The sequence below is a fragment of the Quercus lobata genome, chromosome 3 (genome assembly GCF_001633185.2).
Source record: "Quercus lobata isolate SW786 chromosome 3, ValleyOak3.0 Primary Assembly, whole genome shotgun sequence".
Classification (NCBI taxonomy): domain Eukaryota; kingdom Viridiplantae; phylum Streptophyta; class Magnoliopsida; order Fagales; family Fagaceae; genus Quercus; species Quercus lobata.
The window spans coordinates 26,799,180-26,806,988 of record NC_044906.1 but is presented as its reverse complement, the minus strand read 5'-3'; the positions used below and the strand labels follow the sequence as shown (position 1 = coordinate 26,806,988).

Below are 7,809 nucleotides of genomic sequence, written 5' to 3'. Positions count from 1 at the left end.
TTTTCACTGACTTCTTATCTTCTATATTAACTCTCACATCTTTACATTTATATTGTCATATTAATTCATTTTAATTAATTAATATTAAAATGCTCCAACAATACATATTACACAAACATAGAGAAGTTCATAGACAGCCCGCTCTAAAAAACTAGACAATAACAAGAAATCAAAACAAAAATATCTTAAAAGTTAAATAACACTAGCAAGAGGCAGTTGCAAATCAAAACATACTTTTATTGTCCAAGTTTAGCTTCACACAAAAACATACAGGCAAATTATAAAAGATCTTACTCCCCCTTCATTATTGAACCTTCCTTTGGCTACTTAATATGTTCGTAGAACCATATTAATGCACTACCTTAGGAAGGAATTAGTTACAGAAAGCTCAAGGAGACAACGAAGAGGATGGATTGAAAGCAATTTGTTCAGCACAACTGACCACTTCATAAGGCCCTGCTTCTTTTCAGCCAACACCCATAAGATCAAGGTAATATAGGTAATGGGATATGATGTTGTTCATGGACTCATTATCACCTTGACCGCAAATAAGATCTCCGTAAAGCACATTCATAGCAGCACCAAAACCAGAAACACGCTTGGCCAAATAGTCATTCTTGGTGGGTTTCCAGAGGCCAATAAAGGCATCGTGTGCTGAAGGTTGATGCTCCATAATTGGTGTCATCCATCTCCAAATTGTAACTTGGAAGGCTAGGGTAGCATTTTGTTCAATATATTCTGGATGGTTCAACAAATCCAGCTTCAGATCTTTACCGGCTTCTCCATAATTGTAGTTCCTATTGAAAGCAACCGTAAAGAAAGTTGATTGGATTGTGGTATGCAACAATGAATTGATCAACAAAAAAATCTTCTCAAGTAGGAAACAAAAGACATATACAAGTCTTAGGGTAGTAGAAAAAGTGGGTTGCACTTTTTTATATATTTAAGAATCAATTACTTAGATTTCGTTTGGAGAATGCATAACTTAACATCTAAACATAAAATTTCCGTCCAAGTTTCGACATAGGATAAAATTGAGCAATATAAGATGAGAAAATAATTAAAACACAAATAAAAGAATGTACAATTATTATTAGATTTATAGAAAAGATAGATACCAATAGATAGGCAGAGCACCTCGACCATAGTATGCAACTTTAGGAACACATGGATAAATATTTTTTTGTGCTCATCACAATAATTGTATGAGTTGGAATTCTTATCCTTATTATAACATAAACCCCATGATAATGGTTCCTTGGTAGCCACTTTATATCCACCTGAAAAAATATCATTCACTTTTACTTTGTATAGAGAGTGAGTGCGTGAGCAAAAGGCCATTGGCCATATATAGCTTATAGATAAATTTATAACATGTAATGCTCAGAATGCTCAGAATCTACTTAAACCACACTTCGACCAATTCTTCAACATGTAATGCTCAGAATTCATTTTATTTCAACTTTAAACCCAACATGTTTTTAAGGAAAAACGAATCTACTTAAACCACACTCATTAGATTCACTTACAACCTATACCTTCATTCATTTGCTCAAAAAATTGTTGGATTCAACAATTAAATTAAGATTCTAATCATAATTAAGCCTCATTCCAGCATGACCCTAATAAACAATATAAATTGTTAACCTTTTCATAATGAGTAACATTCTTTTTCAGTTTAAATTAATTTAATCAAATAAACGGGTAACAAAGCCCAAATTATACTATGTGACATCAATTCTTAATAGATTAAATAACTAAACGACATAAAAGATTTAAAACATTAAAGTCCATTCCAATTGCATCAAATTAAAACTTGTATTTTTGTTTCTAAAAAAAAAAAAAATTAAAACTTTCTTGTTTTGGATATTTCGAACAAATTAAAAGTCATGATTGTTTTTGATATATCAAATAATCAATAATATCTATCTTTGGGTAAACAAATATTTTATAGAGGTCAAAAAAATTCTTAAAATAATTAGTAAAAAAGAGATTTAGAAGAACAGATATTAATAATATCTTAAGATTTATCCAAGTTGAAAAAGATCCAAACTAAACAGTCCCCCGGGCCTACAATAAAAAATGTCTTCAAAGTATAAACACAGTACACACTTTGATCAAACCCCTACAAAATTTGAACCCTCACATATGAAATTAAAACCAGACAAGAAAGCCTCCGAGATAACATATGGCAGCACATGCTTTAATCTGTTTGCCATCACCTTAGATAAAATTCTAGATACAACATTAGTCAAGCTAATGGGCCTATAGTCGGCCATCAACAAAGGATCATTCTTTTTTGGAATAAGAACTATATGAGTGAAATTCATTTTACGCAACATATGCCCTGAATTTAATACTGAAAGAATAGCTTCAGTTACATCAGTCCCCATAATATTCCAAAATTTTTGAAAGAAAAAAGGGGACATACCATCAGGGCCAGGGGATTTTGATGGGTGCATTTGGAATAGGGCTTGTCTAACTTCTTCAGTTGTGTACCGCTGTAATAGGGAGTTGTTCATCTCCGATGTAAACCTCTTGTCCACCACATCCAGTACATTCTCCATATTCATGGGGTTTTCTGAAGTGAAGAGATCCTGGAAATAGCTTTTAGCAACCTGTGTAATCTGATCCTCAGATGTTTTCCAGCTACCATCTACATCCTGGATACCTGATATGTGATTTTTATGGCGCCGTTGGTGAAAAAATTTAGTATTTTTATCTCCTGCAAGTAACCAAATGGACCGAGACCTTTGCCGCCAAAAAAGTTCGTCCTGGTGTAGAATGGTGTTAATTTCCGATTTCAATGTTCTAATTCTTTGCATATGTTCGGCCTTGTTCTCCCTTGATAGCTCTTCAAGTGCTGCTTTTTTCTCCTCTAGTTTTGTTTTAGAATTCCCCAAAGTAATTATGCTCCAATCCACCAAAGCATGTCGGCATTGCTTGATTTTTTCAAAAAGTGTAAACATTGGGCTCCCATTTCGGACAGGCAGCCCCCAAGCCTCACTGATCACCCTCTCACAATCTGGATGAGCAACCCACTTCTCTTCAAATCGCCTTGGCAGCCTCCTATTCCTCCTAAGATTGGGTGATTCAGCTGTTGATATCAAAATAGGCACATGATCTGAATAAGACACCTGAAGATGGCTAACCTTGACATGGGGAAAAAGGGCTTTCCACTCAATGTTTGCACACGCCCTATCTAACCTCTCTTGCACCAAATTCTCGCCCATCCTTCCATTATCCCAGGTGAAGATATTACCTCGATAACCCAAATCTGCTAATCCACAAAACAAGAGTGCCTCCCTAAAGTCTAGCATTGGCCTTAGAGGCCTAGGGAGTCGGCCTTGTTTTTCCTCCATGCTCAAAATTTCGTTGAAATCCCCACAACATAACCACGGATGCGAACTCCTAGCATGAAGGTGCCTGAGCAACTGCCACAAATCCTGTTTTCTTTGTTCTTCAGGCCACCCGTAGAATCCGGTAAATCTCCAAAACAAATTTTCACCCTTAATCAACGCATCAATATGATGTGGTGAGTAAGTTTGTACATGCAGCTCAACATCTTCCTTCCATAACAAAGCCAATCCACCCTTTCTATGAATACTTGGGATAGCCAACATACCTCGGTAGGGTAAATCGGCTTGTACCTTTCTCATCTCTTCCACAGATTGTATTGTCTCCATCAGAAACAAAACACTAGGAGCTTTTTCCCTCACTAGATTTGAGAGAACGTCAACTGCCGTTTGGTTCCTAAGCCCACGGCAGTTCCAGCTTAAGAGATTCATTGGACTCGACGGGGCTGCTCCTCAGCCTCCGCCGTTGGAAAAATGGTATCATGGTTGTCTCCCACAAGTCTTCCCCGCTTACTATTCTTGCAACTTCCCTCCACCAAGCTCTCATCCTTAGCTGATACAGTGTCCTTGTGCGTTCTCTTTGATCCCACGGCAATTGGAACCACAGAAGAAATAGAGGTGGAGGAGGTAGGGTTACGGGCTATTCTTTTCCACGTTTACCCTACTTGTTTTTGATGTAACTCACGTGCTGCCAGGTGTTTGTGCACTGCTTCAAAACCTCAGAATCGTAACCCACAGGGACACTAATCAGATTGTCCGTTACACATGGCTGTACCATCTTCACCGGATCAGTTTCTAGATTAATTGCTGTCATGCTAACGTCTCCCTCATTATTAGAGAGATCGGTTTCGTTTTGGGGTGAGGTAAATCCCGATATTAATGTGTCCATTAATTCTAGTGTGCCCACATGTTTATCCTTCTCCCTAATTACCGCCCCCAACGGTTTAGAAAGATTTGTAATGTCTCCTTGACTACACTCGGTGCCAGCTAGATCACTATCAGCGCCAGACGAAGGTGGCTGTGTGGTGCGAGATGGGGACCTGGTGCCGTGAATGCCGTCATAACCAGAGTCTCTGTGCGGTGGTTGCTCTTCCCTTCTATCTGAGTTTTTTGCAGGCCACTTGAAACCAGCCTTCAGCCACTCTCCGTAGGGGTATCCACGCTGGTTTTGGTCACTTGGGCAGGAGCATTCTTTTGCTTCATGGCCTATTTTCCCGCACTGATAGCAGAACCCAACCAAGCGCTCATACTTGAAATCGACACGAACCTTATCTCCTTCGGGGTTTACTACTACTCCACTCCGTCTTAGTGGTTTATCAAGAGGAATTTCGACCCTCACCCTAACAAAACGGGCTTGTTTAGATGAAAGAGCCTTTGTGTCTATCTCCACCACTTTCCCCAGTCCACCACCGATGTCCCTACAAGCTTCCTCAGAAATTAAATCAAATGGTAGTCCCCACACTTGAACCCATAGTGGGATAGAGATGAACGTAACTGTATTGGCCGTCATGCCTCTCTCCCATCTCCGTAGGACTAGAGGATGATCACTGACAACACCACTGTGGCTTATGAATTATTGCACCGGATGAGGAATAAACGGAGAGGCAAGGTGGGACAAATGGCAGTAAAGCTGGATATTAGCAAGGCTTATGACCGGGTGGAATGGGGTTTTTTTGCGAAGTATAATGTTAAAGCTTGGCCTAGATCACAGATGGGTAAATATGGCTATGGAGACAGTCACTACAGCATCCTATTCAGTCCTTATCAATGGGGAACCAAAGGGTTTTATTACCCCCACAAGGGGAATAAAACAAGGGGACCCGCTATCACCATATTTGTATCTATTATGCGCCGAAGGGTTGTCTACTTTATTGAGGAAAGCTGAAGAGAGCCGAGCACTCAAGGGTGTACTATCTAGCCAACAGGGGGTACGTATATCTCACCTTTTATTTGCCGATGATACTATGTTATTTTGCCAAGCCACGGTTGAAGAATGTCAAAGACTGCTAGATCTTTTGGGCAAATATGAAGCGACATCCGGTCAAGCAATAAATAGGCAAAAAACAACATTATTCTTTAGCAAGAATACAAGGCGAGAGGTGAGGAATGACATCTAGCAAATGTTGGGGGCTAGAATAATGTCAGAATGTGAGAAGTATTTGGGCCTCCCAATGCCTAATGGGAAATCAAAGGTGGGGACTTTCAAAGAGCTCCAAGAGAAAATCACAAAGAGAGTCCTAGGGTGGAAGGAGAAATTTATTTCAAAGGTGGGACGTGAAATTCTCATCAAAACAGTGGCACAAGCTATCCCTACATATTCAATGAGTTTATTCAAGCTTCCTAAATCAATATGCGATAGTATCAACTCCTTGGTGGCTAGATATTGGTGGGGTCAAAATAGGGAGGAGAGGAAAATCCATTGGATAAATTGGGGTAAGTTATGCACATCAAAGAAGAAGGGAGGAATGGGATTTAGAGACCTCCATGCTTTTAACCTCACAATGCTCGCCAAGCAAGCATGGCGCTTAATCCACAACAATGGATCGTTGTTCTATAGGGTTTATAAGGCACGGTACTTTCCAAATACCTCTTTCTTGGAAGCTGAGTTGGGCCATAATCCATCATTTGTGTGGCGCTCTTTATTGGCTGCTAGGGACATCATCCATGCTGGGTCACGTTGGACAATTGGAAATGGCAGGAGTATCTCCGTGGCATCTAGCTCTTGGTTACCTCACTCACCTGGTTTCTTGAGTACACCCTCACAAGGGATGAAAGTGGCTGAGTTGATAGATAATGACTTACGGCAGTGGGACAGGGGAAAATTATCAGCTACCTTTGATAGCAGAACCTGCGACACCATCCTAGCGCTGCCCCTCAATAACCTAAATTCCCAGGATAAGCTGATTTGGAAAGAAAACAGAGCACAAAAGTTCACGGTTTGTTCGGCTTACCAGGTTGCTCTCCGATTACTACATCCAAACCAAGCTGAGCACTCATTAGTACAAGCCCACGGGTCCACTTGGAGGAAGATATGGAAGTTAATTAAATGTGCCACCAAAAGTTCGCAATTTCCTCTGGAGGGCCTGCTCAGGATGTTTACCCACAAGGGAGAATCTCCACAAGAAACGGGTCCGAGTCGATGAAAAATGCGAGCTTTGCTGTCACCATTGCGAGACAATTTGTCATGTGTTGTGGGAATGCCCGTTTGCTAGGAACGCCTGGTCTCTGTTCAAAGGCACACTCCAGAAGTGCAGCAACGAAACAGAGGATTTCTTTCTTCTGTTCAGAATGCTGCAGCGGAAGCTTGATCAACTTGACTTGGAGAGGTGGGCAATAATGACGTGGAGTATTTGGAATGCTAGGAATAGGTTCTATTTTGAGCATGTCCAGGCACATCCAAAAGCTATGTTTGACAGTGCAATGGGTTTACTGGAGGAATACCAACGCCTCAATGCAGCGCAACGGGTTTAGGAAAAACTGATATCCATTTATGTATGCAAACAGGTTTTTTGTTTTTCTTCTTGGGACATCACGGGGTTGGTTTTACTGATGTTGATGTTCCCCACAATACTAGATGTGGTTTATCTAGTATATACTTGTACCCCTAATTATTTTAATAAATCTCTATCATCTCTTGCTCAAAAAAAAAAAAAAAAAAAAACCAGACAAGAAAGAAGTCCTCTCTCTCTCTCTCTCTCTCTCTCTCATACGCACACACATATTCAACCGAACCAACGAGACAAAAACCCAAATTAAAATTTCCTAAGACAAAATCTCTCTGATGAAGTAGTACTCACAGGAGGTTTTGGTGCCAGCATGGGCAAGAAAAGCTGCGACTTCTTTGGTTCCAAAGAAGTTCCAGTTCAAGTAGGTAGTGCCAAAGCCATAGGGCTCGTACTCTGCAGAGGCAGTGATAAAAGAGTGGTAGTCCCAAAAGCCCTTTGCATGGGCCTCAAGGGAGTTCCGGTTTGAGAACATGTTCTCAAACTGGTCGCTCTGCAAGTAGTCAGTGACGGTCCCATCACAGCATCGAAATGTAATGGTGCGGCACTTCCCACTACCATGACAACATTGAGTTTTCGAGCATGGTCCCTTTTCACAAGGTCGCATCTGGGCCTGGGGTTGTAAAGAAGAAAACTTGGGACAATTAACAAGAACTAATAATATCAATGCCGTTGTGAAGAGAGGTCTATACTCCATTTTTTGCAGTGTAACAATGAATGTATTAACAAGTCTGGTGGAGTACGAACTTTGAAGAGAGATATGTACCTTCCTATATACTGGGTGCTGGGAGAAGGGAAGGTAAACAAAATATAGTCAAGTGAAGTGCAACTGTGAAAGTCATCTTTCGCGCTACTTTCTTCTTTTCTTTACTTTACTTTTTTTATTTTTTATTATTTTTCTTAAACTAAAGAGGGTATTCTCCTTTACTGTGTTTAAATATTATTTATTT

The 7,809-nt window shown here is 40.1% G+C and overlaps 1 pseudogene; it reads right to left on the bottom strand.

The window, feature by feature from the left end:
- Positions 1 to 249: 249 nt before the first annotated feature.
- On the bottom strand, positions 250 to 7,556 carry LOC115982412 (annotated as a pseudogene).
- Between the last annotated feature and the right edge of the window lie 253 nt (positions 7,557 to 7,809).